Source organism: Oryctolagus cuniculus, chromosome 7 (genome assembly GCF_051225735.1).
Source record: "Oryctolagus cuniculus isolate XC-2025 breed Fujian yellow rabbit chromosome 7, ASM5122573v1, whole genome shotgun sequence".
NCBI lineage: Eukaryota > Metazoa > Chordata > Mammalia > Lagomorpha > Leporidae > Oryctolagus > Oryctolagus cuniculus.
The window spans coordinates 124,365,067-124,385,037 of NC_142873.1; the positions used below are offsets into that span (position 1 = coordinate 124,365,067).

At 39.9% G+C, this 19,971-nt stretch overlaps 1 protein-coding gene and 1 pseudogene across 6 annotated transcripts in view; both read left to right on the top strand.

Annotated features, from left to right (window-relative positions):
* Window positions 1-19,971, top strand: part of LOC100353437 (AGBL carboxypeptidase 4) — a 1,500,799-nt gene that overhangs the window by 809,904 nt on the left and 670,924 nt on the right. The window lies entirely within an intron of this gene.
* The window catches only part of LOC149125718 (protein SET-like), a 65,318-nt pseudogene that overhangs the window by 13,054 nt on the left and 32,293 nt on the right, over window positions 1-19,971 (top strand).

A 19,971-nucleotide genomic window follows, 5' to 3' on the forward strand; every position in this document is an offset into this window, starting at 1 on the left:
GAAGTGTTGATTGGTATAACTAAGAGAATGCTAAAATAGCTCTATAGACACATTGAAACATTTCTAAAGTAAAATAGCTTATTCCAAAGGAGATGAAGGAGAAGGAGGCTTGTTATGTTCTTATAGTGACATTTAACTGGCACTTTGGTATAACATTTACTTTGGACATGTTATCACCCTGGCCAGACTTTTGTGGATCCCTCTTTAGCAACCACGGAACCTACACAAGAGTTGTGATGTGTTGCTTGTAGCTGGCTCACTATAGTTTCTGTAGCAAAGCATCTCTGCCTTTTATGGCTGTTTCCTATACACTGGTGTGTAGTCTAATACATCAAAATAAATATCTATGGGGCCAAGGTTCTGGTCTTACTATCATGTCCACAGAACCTAGCATGTAGATATGTGTTTATTGAGTAAACAAATGAGATACCACATGAACTAGGAAAACCTGGATTTAGTCCCCAGTTCTATCATTTGATTATTATCTGGTGCTTTTAAGAAATCTTACAGAATTCTAGTCTCCATAATGTGGGAAAATAGCATCTGTCTTGTTTAACCCACAGGATTCTTGTGAGATCAAATACATATGAAAACACTTGGAGGGCCATTATAATTATAGGTAAGGGGAGGGATTCAACACATATCATGTCCTGTGCTAGGTGTTTTACCTCCAACACCAGGTTTGAATCTCATGACAATTTTAAAGGACATTGACATTATTCCTATCTTTCAAACGAAGACACTGAAGCTAAGGTCACACATTTAGTAAGTGCCAAGACAAAAGGCAGAGCCTCTTCTGTGTAACTTCGCAAAAATCCATGCTCTTATCCTGTGTTCTATACAAATGTGAGGTAATTTTATTGAAATACTGACATTTAAATGTAAGATTTTACAGAAATCTACCATAGAAGGTCAAAAGGCATTCTTAAAAGGCACAGCAGTGGCACCTGACTTTGTCTAGGAAGTGACATCTTTGCCCTAATTAGTGCCATGGTTCCTAGCAACCCATGTACATGACATTTGCATACATGTCTATGGGAACTAGGGTGATAGTGCTTTGGCAAATACATTTTTCATCTGCTGATGTCACTTTTCTACTTTTTTGCTCAGTTCTCCGTTTAGTGCTGAATATTCAGTGTGCTGAGTATAGAATCCTTTTGCCTATATATGCCATATATGTATTAATCAGTTTTTCCTTCTTTTTCACATTCTTCTTCCTGTAACAATTAGAATAATTTTGAATGGTTCCAGCGAAGGAAAAACACGTGCTGTGTGAAGGGGAAGCATTCATTGTTTGGAGGCAGAGATATGTATGGAATCCCAACTTTGCCCTCACTTAGCTCAGGATTGTTGGACACTCTGGAACTTGCTTCCTCTGTAGAATGGTGACAAGAGCAAAATGATTAAGAGAAGTATACCAGAGGGTCAGTGTGTGTGAATCAGTTCTATGCAGTTATATTTCTGGAACCATGTAAATATTGTGGTTTTTTTTCCTCCTTCTTTTCCTTATCTTTGGTTTCTGAGGTAATTGCTAAAAGCTGAGAGATTTGAGTTGTAGTCCAAGAACGTGATCAACTCATTTCACATTTCTGGGATTCAGTTTTTCCTTCTGCAAGGAAGCAGTTCGTCTAGGTAATGCACATTTTTAACACTGGGGTCTTGTTCAGGTCCCACTATCTGTCAAAAGCTGAAGGTCTACCACATTTACTGTGGTTATGGGAGCTCAGAGAACTCTGAGGATGGAACTAAATTAGCTTTAGAAAAGGTGGTTTGGGGCTACAGAATTGGAGGTCAAGTAAGTCTTCCTTGTTATGCTAGTTCTTGACCTGGCTCTTGGAAAAACATAAGACCTGTCAAGATACAGAAAGAAATAGTCTGTTTATCAATTCATGTAAAGCCTGACAGTGAGAGGGAAAGAAAGTTTCAGAAAACTGTGTATCAGTGGAAGTGGAACATTTAATGTTGTTATGTTGGCATGCATGCATATATTGTGAGAGTGGAGGGAAGAGCAGAAAGGCAAAAAGAAAGATTAAAGATAAAGGAAGTTGGGCTGCATCCTATAGGATGAAGAAGCTTTGGAAGGAGACAAAGAGAATGAACACATTTGATTCCTAGAATAAAACTTGTGTAACTATGGACTGTGAGAGGCCAAACAGAGACAGACAGATGAGTTAGGAGGGAATTGCAGAAGTCTCGGTGACATGGTGTATTTATGGGTAGTAAAGAGGCAATTACTGCAGTAACTGATTATGTACTGAGGTGGAGGGGAAAATTAAAAAGGCCAGGCCCATGATGCTAACATCTTAGACTCTGAAATGGAGCCAGAAGGAGGCAGAACATTTTCTGATTATGCTTGTGTGAAACTACAAATAAAGGTCATTTTTACATATGCTAAGCAAAGAATTATGTCCCCCCAAATTCCCTCTGAGATACAGATTGTTCTTAAATGTCTATGTAATCTTTAGTATTGAATTTAAATACTAGTAAAAATAAATACCTCATGGTTAACAGACATCCTGGTACAGAACAATCACTGTGTATTTGATCAGGCTTATGGGTAGGAGTTTGATGCAGTTTAGTAGAATACATGATAGAGCATACATCGTGGTGGCCATTGTAATTTTATCAATCAGTAGCAGAATTGTGCCTCTCATACCACTTCTCTTCTTTAATTACACTACTAACCCCAAAGTGGGAAAATTAAACTATATATGAATCTGGAAGTATTTATTGAATATCTGTTATTTCTTGGAAGGCAGACAGTGTCTATAGATAAGAAGGACAGAGTTTTTATGGGAATTAAACAAAACTATATGGAGCATCTAGGGTGCCTAACACAGTGTCTGACACAGGACAGCTCAAAGAATAATGGCCCCTTCCTTTATGCCCTGAGGAGATAAGGATCAAATGGCTAACAAAGACCAGCATGTACCCACTGAGATTTACGGCCTCATTAGAAAGATGAGATGCAATGAATAAAAATAATCTTTCTAATGCCTCACAGTTTATAAATCACTTTCACATACACTATTTCATGTCAAACTCCCAGTGTCAATTCAAGTAAACAGAGTAAGGCACATTATTAGCCCCATTAAACAGATGAGGAAACTAACATTAAAAGAGATTGCATGGCTGAACAATACCAAATTATTATCAAGTGGCAGAGCAGGCCAACCTGGCTCTAGAGTATCACTCATTCAATAATAAAGCGATGCAGTTTAGGCAGATGGTCAAGCATTCACATTGTGATAGGAAAATGGAATCAAATGAACTAAATGCTAGCCTGTGCATGGTAGGATTTATAGTTTATGATTTTATTGCAAAAACAAAGTGCTAAAGGAACCTTGAAAAGAAATGTTTCATTCTACCTGGAAATCTGCAATTCATTGTCCTTTTCTGCTATCATTTGGGTTCACTTAATAATATGGTCATTCTTTGGGAAGAGGCCACCCATAGGAAAAGAGTGGGCAAAGCTGCAAGGATGAGAATGGGTTGGGGACACGTGGAGGCGGTGTGGATCATGGCCTTGCAGGAACAGAAAATGAATTCTGAGGAGGAGGACAGCTTGATTTGTCTTAGAGGGCGGTCAGCCTAAATATGGCTTTCATCTTCCTCTCCTCCAATGGCCTTGGGGACCAACTCTCTGAGTGTTGAGAAGACCCACTGAAAGCAGAAATTTGGCTCTGCTGTGCAGACCATGCTGAGAAGAGGTTTTTCCAAGCTGTATTTAAAACCTTATGTTGAAAAAACATCCCTAAACCCTCTAACAGAAGACAGATGTCTGCCTGAACAAATACCAGCTCTCACATAATTTGTTGTTTTTATTTCCCCAGCAATTGCCTATTGAATTTGACAACCTCCTATAATTATCCATTTTCAGAATGAATTATGGAGGGGATGTCCCAAGTCTGTGGTTCATACAGCTCTTGGTTTATGGAGTATGTGGATGTGAGGTACTGCTATTACTATGCGGAGTACCAGGTTCTTGTCTGGCTCCAATATGCCATTCCTCTTCCCAAACTTCGCGGCCTTCACTTGGGCAGTTTAATACCATCTTATAGATCAGTGCCAGCAGCACTGGTTATATATCAAGCCATAGTTGACCAGGTGAGAAATGGAGCCTCCAATTCAATAATTAAGTAGTTAGCAGTATATAATGCACCTTGAAGTTCAGACAGATCTGGTCTTGAGTTTCCTACTTACCAACTGTAAATCATCTAACCTCTCTGAGCATCAGTTTCTCCATTTATTGTAAAGGGCCTGCTCTATAGCATGTGATAAATACATGATAGGTTTAGTTATTATCTTAATTTCCTTCTTATTTGGAACTTATTTATTGGTTAATAGATAAAACATCACGCTAATCATATTATTAGCCTCATTTGCATATAAGAAAATTGAGACCGGCGCCGCCGCTCACTAGGCTAATCCTCCGCCTTGCGGCGCCGGCACACCAGGTTCTAGTCCCGGTCGGGGCACCAGATTCTGTCCCAGTTGCCCCTCTTCCAGGCCAGCTCTCTGCTGTGGCCAGGGAGTGCAGTGGAGGATGGCCCAAGTCCTTGGGCCCTGCACCCCATGGGAGACCAGGATAAGTACCTGGCTCCTGCCATCGGATCAGCGCAGTGTGCCGGCTGTAGCGCGCCGGCCGTAGCGCGCCGGCCGTGGCGGCCATTGGAGGGTGAACCAACGGCAAAAGGAAGACCTTTCTCTCTGTCTCTCCCTCTCTCACTGTCCACTCTGCCTGTCAAAAAAAAAAAAAAATTGAGAATTGAAAGAAGTAACTGTCCAAAGAAGATTAGAAGGCTGAATAAGACAAAGCTAGGGGTAGAACCCATGCCATCTGGTCCAGAGCCTGAACTCCTAAATGTTTACTCATACAAATACTGTATCTGTCTTCTTCCTAAAACTGAGATGCCACCTTATACCCAAGTCAAGCTGTGTCTCTGTGCCTACTTCTTATCTCCCTTGTTCCTGCTGGCCATTCCCATAAACTGAATCATAACCTGAAGCCCAGTAGGGGACCATTCACCTCTCACTGATAGTATTGATTTCTGAATATTGTTCCTTTTGTTCTCTTCCTGCTGAGAAATTATTTCTTCATTCTTTCAAGTAATTTTCACCAAGTATCTACTAAGTTCAGTGTCCAATGTGAGTCACTAAGGGTATAAAAACAAGTTAGGGCTACTGTTTTTAAGGAAGTCAGTTCTGTAGGGAAAGGCAGCAAAAATAGAGAAATGCTAGTGTTATCAGTCACCTTTTTGTTTCTTTTACCCCTCTTCCCCATCCCCCCCATTTATATGCCATTATCATATCTTGTCTTGTTGGTTTTTAAAAATTGTATTTTGTCTTGGTTTATTTTCTTAAAGAGAGAGAGAGAGAGAAGATTGATTGATTCAAAGACAGAGAACTCTTATCTGATGTTTCACTGGTTCACTACCCAAATGCCTACAATGACTAGGGCTGGGCCAGGTCAAAGATTGGAGCTGGGAACTCAGTCTGAGTCTTCCACATGAATGATAGAGACCCAGTTACTTGAACCATCACCTGTTGCCTCTCAGGGTGTGCATTACCAAGAAACAGGATTGGAAATCAGAGCTGGGAATTGAGCCCAGAGACACTGATATAGAATGTGGGTATCCTAACTGTTAAGTCAAATGTCCACCTCCGTGTCCTGTTGATTATGCCTCCTAAAAATCTCTTGATTCTGTACATTTTCCCTATCCGCATACTATTGCTTTAAGCTTGTATTCTTTTCTTAATGTTTATTTATTTATTTGAAATGCAGAGTATCAGGGGAAGAGAGAGAGAGAGAGAGAGAGAGAGAGACCAACCTTCTATCTGCTAGTTCACTCCCCAAAAGGTCACAACACCCAGGACTAGGTCAGGCCGACTCTAGAAGGCAGGAACTCCATCCTGGTCTCTTACATGGATGGCAGAGGTCCAAGCACTTGGGCCATCTTAAGGCTTCCTTACCACATATATTAGCAGGGAACTGTATCAGAAGTGGAACAGCAAGACTCCAGCTGGCCCTCTGAAATGGAATGCCAGCCAGTGTCACAAGCAGCAGATTAACCCGCTGTGGCGCAATACTGGCCTGTAAATTCCTAGTCTTTATCCTTGGGCCACTTCGATAGCTTCCTCACTGACTTCATCTATCCAGATTGTGTTTACCCTAACCTATTAATGCTGCATCCATGTTGATCTTAGAAGAATGTAAACCTATTTAAAATAACTTAATGGTTTCCTATTGTTCTTAGTATTGTGGAGACAATAAAGAAATCCTCTGTTTTTAAAGAACATAAGTGAGTTGTATCATTTATAATGAGCAGATAGTTATTAAAGATCCTTCTGTTTCTAACATGCAAGATTTGACTTCATCTGAATTGAGCTAAGCAGCTCTGACACCTTCTTTAACTGAGGTATTGCTGTTATGTACCAGCCATTCTCCAGTCGCTCCAATAAAATGAATTTTTACATTCTTTTGTGATTGGACCAATTCAAGAGTGCATTCATTCATTCAATCCACAGACATTCAGTGAGCATCCATTCTGTTTCAGGTCCTTAAGTAAGTTCTAGAAATATGGACTTAGTTCATTAAACTTCAGTAAATACTCTAGTTTCTGGTATTTTAGCAGTGTCGAAGGCAGAATCCAAACACAGTCCCTGCTATCTTAAAGATTAAAATCTAGAACAGTACCTAGTTCCCCCTCTGGAGGAGCCTGCTGGTTGCTAGGGATGACACTGTGTATTTATTCACCCACCATTTACTAGGTACCAGGCCCTGTAAATATGGAGATGAATGAAACAGAATCAGGGTTGCCGTATTTCAATATTGTGCAGTAAGAACAAGATCAGAATTTTGTGCAAAGGGATAAGGAAACCCAAAGCAGAGAGAACTGACTTCTGCATACAGGATTAGGCAGAACTAAGAGCATATCATTTTACTTCTAGGTAACATTAAGGAGCGCAAAGTTTAAACAAAACATTACACTTGACTTTTCTGTCAGGCTTTGTTTTTTACAAAGAATATTATATCTAATCTTATAACACTGCATTTTATTGTTGAGGAACCCAAGGTTCATGAGGATGAAGTGATTTGTCCAGAATGACAAAGATATTGACAGGATTCTAGCCCAAATCTAACTCCAAAGCCTTTCTTTGCTTTTTACATTCTATTCTGCTAAATGCAGTGACTTCTGTAGAAGTTGTTATTTGCCCTCTTAGGATGTAACAAAGCTTAATTTAATATTCTTGTGTAGCATAGCCTTCTGTCATGTTCACTTAGGACTCTCATGAAACATGGAGATGCAGTCCTGCTCAAGGGCCAGGGTTTAGAAAACATGTTTCCTGTTTCAGAAAGATTGGTGTTCCAGCTGCCATAACTTCTGGTTCCTACTCACTGTGATTAACTTAATTTCTCTGACAAATTCAGGCTCTCTTTGCAAACAGCAGGTGCTATCTCCTCCTAACCCCACAATAATAAATTGGCCACTGGCATTTGATACCCCTTTCAGGGGGAATATGAAGTAAGTGAATTGACCCTCCTAGGCCTTGCGTGGCCTGCACACAGCCAGGCAGAAGACAAGGCATTCAGTTCCTTTGAGTGAAGAGCATCATGTTAGGCACTGTGGAGAGTTAGAGAAAATGTACCATATTGGTATGAGGATTGCTATTTCATATGTTTAATACGTTGTTTTGTTTTTGTGAGCCTCAGTTTCTTCATCTAAAAACAGATGTGGCCCTATCAGTCCTGGCAATCTCATTGATATGTAGAGGATCATCTGATATATGACTATGAAATTCTTTAATGATTGAAAAGTATTATTAATATCACATCTTTTTCCCTTAGTGATCATGATCATGATATGATTAGTTGAAAGAGCACATAAGAATGTTTAGATGATAATGAGGACTGTGAGTTTCATTTTGCTTTGTATCTTGAATACTCCTTGAGGGTGTGCTTGTTGTGTGTGTCCCCTTTTTAATTTTATTCTCTCTAGAAGCTCCTCTCCAGGAGCATACTCCCCTACTTCATTAAAGTCTCTGTTAAAAGTTTCACCTTTCATTATTACACAATATCAAATTATATACCTAAACCCTCAATCTTTATCATCTTACCCCACTTTATTATTCTTTATAACACCCATAATTCCCTAACATATCATATCTTTGTCCCTTAGTACAATGTCAATCTCTCTCTTCCATAACATAAGCTCCAAGAGAAGAGATTTGTCTATATGGTGTACTCTATATCCCTAGAAACTAGAATGGGATCTAACAAGTAATGAGATTAATAAATGTTTATCAGTGGGCCTAATGAATGGAAGAGTGAATATACAATTGCAAAGTCCTTCTCAGATTAGAGATTATATAGTGTAAGTAAAGCATGTAGGCTCCAAAGTCAGATAGACCTGGTTCAAATTCTAACTGCAATATTTACTAACTTACAAACTATTTGGTTTGAGGAAGTAAATTATCCTCTTTGATTGGTCTTCTAATCAGTAAAATAATACATTAATATCTATTGTACAAGATTTTTGGAGTAAATAAATAAATGCAACAAAACACCTGGCCGAGGTCTTATTCATAATAGGCATTGATTGTTCTCTTTTTCCTTTATGTCTGAGATTAAATTTTGCTTCTCTACCCATACAAACCCTTGGCCTGGTATATGATATTATTCTGTCCAAATACTATGGTTTTATCCTGCTTATACACTTCACATGGCTCATGTTTTTGCAGTAACACCCAAACTGCTCATAGTGGTTTTTAAAACACTTTGACAATGAACTTCCATAGTCTTTCATATGTTATCTTTTACTACCTTTATCCATGTACCCTGTACTTTACCTACACATAAAATTTCTTTTTTAAAAGATTTATTTTATTTATTTGAAAGACAGAGTTACAGAGGGAGAAAGACCCAGAGAGAGAGAGAGGTCTTCCATCCGCTGGTTCACTCCCCAGATGACCTCAATGGCCAGAGCTGAGCTGATCCAAAGCCAGGAGCCGGGAGCTTCTTCTGGGTATCCCAAGCGTGTACTTTCCCAGGCCATAGCAGAGAGCTGCATCAGAAGTGGAGCAGCCAGGACTCTAGTGCCCATATGGGATGCTGGTGCTGCAGGCTGGGGCTTTAATCTTCTGCACCACAGCGCCAGCCCCTGACATATATTGTTTTGAAAAGAACATGGTATGTCATGCCTGCACACTTTTGCATATGTTTCTTGACTTTGTTCATAATATCCTTTCCCATCCTCTCCATTGTTCAAATTCTGCTCATCACTCAAATTCCTGTCAGATTAGGAAATTCCTAATCATTCCTTCTTTCAATTCATAAATTATTCTCCTTCTCTTCCCTGTAGATTGTTACAGATTCATAGGATTGCTGTTCTGGCCTGCTTTCCCATGGAAGTTTTACTTGCCACATGCCCTCATGAACTGCCCCTTCCAGTTTTTAATATGGCACAATATGGCTCTTATCCCCATACTTGCTATGGCCCTAGCCATTATCCCAGTAAAGGGTATTCTGTGTCTGTCTGTCTGTTTCCCTACTAGATTATAGTTTTCTTGAAGACAGTGCCTTCTTTACAGTAGCATTTTCAGGGCTTAGTGTGATTCCTGGAAAAAGTTGTTATTCAGTGTATTACAGAATAAATGAAATGTTTATCTCCCCTATTAGGTTATGAGCCTTTGGAAATTTGAAATTCTTTTTTATTCAACCCTGTATATTTTTTTTATCCTCTTTGAAAGCAGCTTAAATATGGGGAAGAAGTATATTTTAGTGACTGAGATTATGGTCTCTAGAATTACGCATTTTGAACTGAAATCCAAAACTTGCTATTTGTTAGCTCTGTGGCTTGTGCAAGTTATTTACTCTCTCTGGGCTTCACTTTCTCCAACTATAATAGATTTTTATGAGGGTTAAATGAAATAATTCTTATATAGCACTTAGCTAGTATCTGGCCCATGGGATATTAACAAATGTTAGTTGTTAGTGTTTTAAATGGAATGATTAAATACTTCTGGAATTTTCATATTCAAATGCCCGTGCATTAACTCTATATCCAGGAGGGTAAGATAAATAAGAATGTGGATGTATATGTAACACATTCTGGTCTCTTTAGTAGTTCACAGGCTTGTGGCAGAGAAAAGTGTTGAGTTCAGTTCTCTTGATAGCAAGACAAGATAAAAGCATAACAGTTTTATTAGCCAAAATGCCTGTGAGGGAGAAATGAGGAGAGAACCAACGGGCTTGGAGACCTTTCAGACTACAATGTGTGTCTGACCCCATGCATAGAAGGAAAAAAAGGAATGTTGGATCAAAATTTCAGTAAGCTCATGTGAGAATCCTTGAGCCAAAGTCATCTGCCAGAGGGGACTTCTATCTCCCAGGAGTGGGTATATTTTAGTATACCTGCTGTGTCCAATTACTGGATCATTGGCTGTGAGAAGCAGGGCCCTGATGCAAATATAGCAGTGGGTTTAAGAGTATAGCAGCTAGGGCAATGCCAGTTACATTTCTTGTAGTTGGAGGATTACAAAGCATATTCTTGTGAAACCACAGAAAAAGACATAGGTAAGATATTGTATCACATATATGTTGTAGGTTAAAGGGGAGTTACGAGAAAATAAAATGACTACCTCCATGAAGAATATGCGGAAATGGGAGAAAGATAGATCAAAGCCCCAGAACAAACAAGATTGGAGTCATTGATTATACTTAGTGAATTGATATGCAAGGAAGAAATAAGACTCCCAAAGAAGGATGATGGTTAGTGGAATAATTATCAGATTGTAGTTCCTGCACTTTTACTAGTTAGAAACATATTGAGTTATACTCCCCCATCTCTTGTTTCCAAATTAATTCTCGCAGAAAAAAGGTATGTTTTAAATCTGTTTCCATTGTAAACCCATTTTGACCTAGGGTGTTTTTATTGGATATGAAAATCACTTGAAATATGGGCTGTGATCAAGCCTTGTGCTGGAGTACCCTGATGAATACAGCTGGAGTGTAGCAAACACACATGGAAACAGGGTATTCAAACTTTCTGTCTGTCCACCCATTATAGATAGAAAAATGACTCAGTACAATGCCTTGGCTCCCTTTCCCTAAAGAACACTTGAAAATGTCCTTGTGCTTGGAGCTTTATAAGGACAGAAAATCTTCCAGTTGCTATGTATGACCATGGTTACAGTACTGGCCACCAATGAGACACAACTCCCTAATTTCAGTCCCATTTTGCAATGTGACATTGATGCTCTGCTTATGAAAAGGAAGAGTCTATTTCCCAGCCTCTGTGTCTAGACTGGCTTTCTGAACCTGCTGTGACATATTAGAGTGTGGCAGAAGAGACGTTATGTGACTTCTGATGATAGGCATTAAAAGCTCTTGCCATTTCTGCCTTGGTACTGTTAGAATACTTCTGTCATCATGTGAATAAGTCATCTAACCTATAAGAAAATGAGATATCACATGAAGCAGAACTGAGGCATCCCCAGTGACAGCCTAATCAACCGGCAGATCTGTGAGTGGTAACATCTGAGATAATCCAGTCCTGGTTGGCGTGAGATAACTGCAATTGTATAAAGAATCCTATGAAACTGGCAGAATTGCCTCACCGAGCCTAGCCGAAATTATCAGTGGACACAATTGTGAGCAAATAAATAGTTGTTGTTTTAACTTACTAAATTCGGGGATAAATTAAATTTAAATACGTTTTTATATAGTCATAAATAATTGTCATACCATAACATTAAATATTTAAGGTTCAATACTGTTATATACCCCAACATAATTATTAAATATTGCACAAGTATTTATATTTGTAGACAATATGGTTTAGTGGAAAGGACGTAGGGTTTTTCTTAGTGCAAATTTGGGTTCTTGTGATCTGAATAGCTCACCTAACTTCTTTAAACCTGTTTTCTCCTCTTCAAAACAAAAAGGAAAATTTTTTAGGCTTAGTGTCAGAACTGAATGATCTAAAAGTAAGTATATCACATGGTGATTGGAACATAGTGGTTAGCACATAGAATCACTCAATAATGCAAATTTAAGCTCTATTCTCCCTCAACTTGGTATCTTATATATAATGGGTTCTTTATGAACAAATGCTGAATTTAATTGAATCTGCTTTCTTGTTAATTTTATTTCAAAAATTTCTTTCTTATTTGATATATATATAACTAAAAGAATATATTATATTAAACTTATTTTTAAAAGTTTTATATTTTTTGTTCACCAACCATGGATTTGAGAGGAGATAGGCAGATACTTGAGTGAGAGGAGAGAGAGAGAGATAAGGAGAGAGAGAGAGATTTTTTGAGTTTATTAGATGAACATTGAGTCTGCAGAGAAGAAAGATATGAATTGTTTAAAACCATGTATTCAGAAGAATGAGATGAGGAGCAACTGCTTACTGTGTACAGTTTCCTTTTTGGATGATAAAAACTGTTTTGTAATTAGAGGTGATGGTTGCAAATATTGTGAAAGTGTTCAATGTCATTTAATTATTCATTTTAAGGTAGTTAATTTTGTTATGCAAGTTTCACTTCAATAAAAAAAAAAGATGTGATCATATCATAAGGATGATCTGGGCTTGCATTGATGAACTTATGAAAAGTACATATCTTTAGCCTGGCCCAGCCTGGCTGCTGTGGACATCTGAGGAGTAAACCAATGGATGAAGATCTCTGTCTCTGTTTCTGTTTCTGCCTCTCTGCCATTGAAATAAAATGAAAATAACTAAATAAAAATTTAAAAGAGAGAAGTGCAAGGCTCTATAAGAAATAGAAAGGGACAGATGCAGTCAGCTCAGCAAGGAATAATTCTTATATGGATCAAGGAAAAGACTGTAAACAGCTGTTTGGCAGGTCAGTCTATTACTTTAGAACAGATGGTGGGTACTCTGCCACACTGGGCTGAATTTCATTCCAGCCTACAAATGTGATGCTGACCACTGCTTCAGTGTTTTCTCTTTGATGGTTTGATGATCTATAACGCTACCTGACTTTGCTGAGTCAAAATCTTGCATGCTAATATTGTTTTTTTAATTTTGAGCAGGATGAAAGCTCAGAATACCAAGAACAAGGAAGAAAAGGAATTAACAGAAGTTAAACACACATGGGCATGTTATTAGCTAGCCACAGCTTTGCAACAAATACACCTAGTTTCTCGTATTTCTCATTTTCTATTCATGAAAATGTGTCCTATCAGACATCAACTGCTCCCATACTTTGGGCCGAAGCACCAAGCCCTCAATGGCTGCTGGGGAAATAATTCCCAGACAGCATCAGCAGAGACATCAGCATAGTGAGTCACAGGGTACAGAATGAATCACCAAGTAGGTGGGTCGTGTGCAAGTTGGCAACACTCCATGCTGGCCCACTTATAAACCTGCAGCCTCATAGGCTTGGATAGGTGAACCATTGTGAGTGAGTGGCCATCAAAACATACACATTCCTTGTATCTCAGCACCAACAGGGATGTCCTGGATGCAGGTGGCATGAGTTGAATGACACAAGACATGAAGCCAGGCTATATTGGTCACATTCCTGCAGCTTAAAAATCTAAAGATGAAGGCAGGCTTTGATGGGTAATTCTGCCAAAACACATATCTAGAGCTGCAACTCAGTAAAGTTAGCTGGCCAAACAGGCAGAGGACCAGGACAGCCTGGATCCTACCATTAAAGTGATAGAGTAACTCCATAAACCTCACTCCAGCGAAGAATAACTCCTCCTTTTGTAACCTCCAAGACTATGGTGAGTGCCAGTTGATCTTCCTATGTACTCTTGGTAGCATCAAGGGGAAACCATTTCTGAGAAAATTTGGGGAGGTAACTAGCTTGATTAAATATTCTCATCAGGACTATTTCTCTGATTGGTAAAATCCAGACCACAGTAATTTGGCATTAACTTGTGAACACTAAATATTCACATAATCCCTAGCAATAATACTTTTTTTTTTTTTTTTGACAGGCAGAGTGGACAGTGAGAGAGAGAGAGAGAGGGAAAGGTCTTCCTTTGCCATTGGTTCACCCTCCAATGGCCGCCGCGGCTGGCGCGCTGCGGCCAGCGCACCGCGCTGATCCGATGGCAGGAGCCAGGAGCCAGGAGCCAGGTGCTTTTCCTGGTCTCCCATGGGGTGCAGGGCCCAAGCACCTGGGCCATCCTCCACTGCACTCCCTGGCCACAGCAGAGGGCTGGCCTGGAAGAGGGGCAACCAGGACAGAATCCGGCACCCCGACCGGGACTAGAACCCGGTGTGCCGGCGCCGCTAGGCAGAGGATTAGCCTAGTGAGCCGCGGCGCCGGCGCAATAATACTTCTAAGTGAGTATTCCAAAGAAACTCTTGAAACCTGCATCAAAATATGAGATTGATCATAGCAGCCCCAAACATAATGATAAAAATCTAGAATTTATTTTAAAAATAAATAAACAGAATGAAATGAAGTAAAATAAGCTCAGACATAGAGAGATTATGCAGTGTCTTATGGAACATGGATTACCACTAATTCTGTGTATATAACATTTTTTGAAACAACATTTTTATGGGGTTGGTGCTGTAGCATAGTGGGTAAAGCCGCCACCTGCAGTGTCAACATACCATATGGGCACCTGTTTGAGTCCTGACTGATCCAGTTCCAATCCAGCTCCCTGTTAATGTGCCTGGGAAAGCAGCAGAGAATGGTCCAAGTCCTTAGGCCTCTGCACCCACGAGGGAGACTGGGAAGAAACTCATGGCTTCAGATTGATTCAGCTCCAGCTGTTGTGGCCATTTGGGGAGTGAACCAGTGGATGGAAGACTTCTCTCTCTCTCTGTCTCTCTTCCTCTGCCTCTCTGTAGCTGCTTTTCAAAAAATAAATAAATCTTAAAAAACACATTTTTCTTCCTATTATAAATCTCACTTGCATAGCAATATAGAACACTTGGAATCCTAGAATACAGCAATTTTCTTTCCACGTTTGTACATAATGTTCCATTGGCCTGCTGTGCTCTTTCCGTAACCATGTATCATTCTCCTTGCCTTCACCTAAATAGATAGCCTGCCTTTGGGAAGGTGCACCGGAGCATTTATAGAGCCCTAAGACTTAGGCAGGAACCTAGTCTCTCCACTGATGAGGCCAGCCCTCTGTGGGTAATGATATGGTGATGTGATCATTGACCCAGCTCAGGTTAGTGGATTCCCTCAATGACATGGATAATTAGAGTAGAACCATGGAAATTATATAGGGGCTTCCTATTAGAGGGTACACATTCTTTTTTTTTTTTTTTTTTTTTTGACAGGCAGAGTGGACAGTGAGAGAGAGAGACAGAGAGAAAGGTCTTCCTTTTGCCGTTGGTTCACCCTCCAATGGCTGCCGCGGCCGGCGTGCTGTGGCCGGCGCACCGCGCTGATCCGATGGCAGGAGCCAGGTGCTTCTCCTGGTCTCCCATGGGGTGCAGGGCCTAAGGACTTGGGCCATCCTCCACTGCACTCCCTGGCCACAGCAGAGAGCTGGCCTGGAAGAGGGGCAACCGGGACAGAATCCGGCGCCCCGACCGGGACTAGAACCCGGTGTGCCGGCGCCACAAGGCGGAGGATTAGCCTACTGAGCCGCGGCCCCAGCCGAGGGTACACATTCTGCTAGATAGATATGTGGAATAATGATAACCAGGCATGTGGAGAAGCTATGAACAAGGACATGGAAGAGAAAAAATGTAAAATACATTCCAGAATAGTGCGGTCTATGTTCTGTCAACATGTATGTAAAGTGGTGGGAAGCTAGAGACTAAGTCTCACGTGTTGGCCTGGAGATAATGTTTGAAAGGTTTGAGTATCTTTTTAAAGAACCTATACTTTATATTGGTAACAACTTGAAACAATTGAATGTTTTTAAGAAGCAAGAACATGAAAAAAGTCTGTTTAGGAAAGCTATCTTACAATGATATAAAGAAAAGTTTGATTTGGAGACATTCAGAACCTCTACATTTTATAAGTTGTCATAGCACAAACACGGAGTGTAGGTGTCAAGATTATTTTGGACACCAAGCTGTACTGGAAAGGCTTTGATTGTGTTTCTGAAACTTGAAATGGATTTTGGTGCAAAATGGAGAAAAAAGAAGGAAGGAAGGAAGGAAGGAAGGGAGGGAGGGAGGGAGGGAGGGAGGGAGGAAGGAAGGAAGGAAGGAAGGAAAGAAGGATCATGAAGTGAAAACCCAGGATGAGGAGTATGACATCAGGATGCAGCATGGCAAACAAGTCAGGGCAAGAGGTCAAGACAAAGTTTAAGATTCTGCTTTTTGTGATTATAAAGTAAAAACTTAACAGAGGTCTTAAGGGCCAGGTCAGAGTCTATGCAAGAGTGACCCATTTGGAAGTGAAAGCAATGGTTTGATGGAAGATAAAATGATGTGAAGAGGACTAATGACTGTGGGCTGATCTTTGACCTGCGGAATTAAATAGTTGGAAGCCTAAATTATTCTTAATGGTTCACTTTACCACCTCAGGTCTGTAACCTCTACAGTGCAAGTGCTTCTACAAAGAGAAGTTAAATAAGTACCTAGTAGCATACTAGGGATCTAGGAGACGCTGACACAAATTAGCAATAACAGTACTGCAGAGCCAAGTTCAGCCACTAAATTACTTGGGAAAGGTAGGCTAGTCACCTGGGTACTACCATGGTGTATTCTGTTTTCTATAAGATATTAACATGACAAATTAGAGTTTTGATCATGCTAGATACAGCAATATTAATTTGCTTAATTAAACAATCAAGACTGTTCTTAGTGTGGGTCATTCTAAAAATGTTAAAAATAAAATTAAACACATAATTAAGCTGACAGAAGATAAAGACCCTGATACTCCAAGTTGAAGGCAGTTAATTTATATGAAACTGGGTCCCAGAAGGCACCATAGTTTATTAAAGTTACCAAAGCAGTGGTGTGATGAAATGTTTGTAGGCAGTTCTTTAGAGGCTAAATTGCTCAGACACAATAAGGTCTACATGATACAGTCAATTAGAATGCCTTGTTAGCTAGCTATTGTTTCTCTTCTTGAAAGGGTTCAGAAAATAAAGCTGGGCTCTCTTCCTTTGTATCCTATGATTAGAACCATCCATATCTCATCCATGGTTGGTTGCCCCAGAAGTTTATTATTATGAACCATAATAACTTGAGAGGTTTCACACTTAGGATATTTGTGTCAGGAAGAACTCGGTCATATGATCCTTTCTTCCTTTCCCCACTCCATGTCACTTTTCCTCTTTCTTTCCCTTCATACTCCATCCCCACTTCCTACCCATTCCTTCTTTCCTTCCTCCAATAATCCCTGTCTGCCTCCTCCTACTTCTCTTTCTTCCGCTTTCCTTCCCTCTTACCCCCTTTCCATTTTCTTGTCTGCTTCTCTTCTATGCTACTTCCCCATTCTTTTCTTACCACATTCTCAAGACTATACTCTTCATCAAATTCCCTTCCAACTTTGGAACTCATGATTTTGTGCCAGTTCTCTAATGGAGGAAGAAATATTTTCTGTGACAGTTCCCTGATGCTGACATTCGATTTCCACTCATATTTCTTTATCCATAGCCTCCACCTTCCAAAGAACCCAAGTCATTTCTGAACAAAGCTACCTCTTAGAAAGGTCTTCCTTAAAGTAAACTCAAACCTACCTCCTGTACTTCCCCACTGAGTAAATTACTGTCTCCTCACATTCTTTTCTCTGCTCTTCCAGTACAATCTTCCTTATGAATCTAGATCCCCTCACTGTCCATATACTGCGTCAGTGTCTTCCCAAATGCCTATGCTCTTGTTGGTACCCTTCCAGAATTTTTTTCTCTTATCTAAATCCTTTGAGTATCATCTCCCTTCCTCACTAATCTAACTCTCATTAAACTTTGTTACTGCTGCAGTAGGTATGATGCAGATATACATGCCACTTCCTGGAATGTTTCAGACACAGCTGTCGTATATTGCTCCACTTGGAGGCTGTTTTAGAATATTGTACCATTGGTTCTTTCTGGAAAGACAGGAGCAGTAGAGAAAGTAGAGAGTTGGCTGTAGACCTTCATCCATAGGGGAACTGAGGAAACTCCTTTTGCTGCAGTAATCTCCAGTTAACATTTACAGACTCCTTGGCCATATCCAGTTGAATAATCAACTCTGCAGAGTGACAGTGAAATCTGTGGAGTGAGGAAGTGAGCAGGGCAGAAATGGTTAGAAATACATGGACGATCACATTCCAAGATTAAAGGCAGGAGATTTTGATTGACCTATTACTAGGCAGCAGATGGTCAATGAATCCTGGGAAGCATAAGTGACATTTCCTGAGGTTATACCTTTACTAAGTAGCATATTTAGACAAGAATACAAAGTCCTAAGATGATAAGATTACAAAATTAGATTACCAGAACACAGCTCTTCCAACACTGTGAGTATGAGTCTATCATTTACCATAGCTCATCCATAATTACATGCTTGTGTGCCTATTTGTCTCCTGTGCTAAAAATATCTTTAAAAGGATAGCCTGGACCTTATTCATTTTATGTCACAGCAGCACTGAAATCCTAGTCTTTTCCTGTAAGTGTCTAGGTCTCTTGCACCACTATCCTAAGCTAAATTCCTTTCCTCTAGCCTCCTACTTGCTCTCTACCTACAAACTTGCATTTTTTCTCTCACATACCCCTATATTAGGTCTAATTGATAGATTTCTAGAGCTATTTTCCTGTACAACTTTTATTCTCCTAAAATATATTCCTTGGTACCTGTTCTACTTTAACCAGTCCCTTTACAAGTTAAACAACACTGCAGGCCACAATCCCAAGGAGGAGACAAAAAATTGTAAATATACACTAACAATATAATGTGTTGAACTAAACCCAACACCTGAAGCCATCAACTTATTAGAGGGAAACGTAGAAGAAATGCTGCAAGGCATTAATCTAGGCACAGACTACTTGAATAAAACACTAGAAACACAAGCAATAACAGCAATAAATGGATAAATGGGATTCCATCAAATTAAGAAGCTTCTGCACAGCAAAATAAACAACAAAGTGAAAAGGTAACTGACAGAATGGGAGAAAATGTTTGCAAACTATGCATCTGATAAACATTTAATATTAAGACTAAGAAATTAAAGAGACCCAACAGCACCAAAACAAACGATGCAGTTAAGAAATAGGCAAAGGGCCAGCGCCGTGGCTCACTTGGCTAGTCCTCCTCCTGTGGTGTCAGCACCCCGAATTCTAGTCCCGGCTGGGGCACCAGATTCTGTCCCAGTTGCTCCTCTTCCAGTCCAGCTCTCTGCTGCGGCCCGGGAAAGCAGTGGAGGATGGCCCAAGTGCTTGGGCCCTGCACCCACATGGGAGACCAGGAAGAAGCACCTGGCTCCTGGCTTTGGATCAGCTCAGCACGCCGGCCATAGCAGCCATTTGGGGGGTGAACCAATGGAAAAGGAAGACCTTTCTCTCTGTCTCTTTCTCTCTCTCTCACTGTCTAACTCTGTCTGTAAAAAATAAAAATTTAAAAAGGAAAAAAAAAGAAATAGGCAAAGGACGTGAACAGATTTTATTCAAAAGATGAAATGCAATGGCAGCAGACATAAAACAAAATGCTCATGACCACTAGCCTTCAGGGACATGCAAATAAAAACCTCTCACCAGTTAGAATGGATATTACCCAAAAATCAGAAATGCTGTTGAGATTGTGGAGAAAAAAAGGACCTGAATATATTGTTGGTAGAAATGCAAACTGGTACAACAATAATGAAAAAGTGTATGGAAATTCCTCAGAAAAGTAAATCTACCATGTGACCCAATTATGCCATTCCTGGGAATATACCCAAAGGTAATGAAATCAGCATATGAAAGAGATACCTGCATTCCCATGTTTATAGCAGTTCAATTGACAGTAGCAAGAAATGGAATCAACCTTGATGTCCATCAAGTGATGATTATATAACGAAGATAAGGTATATAAGCATGATTGACTA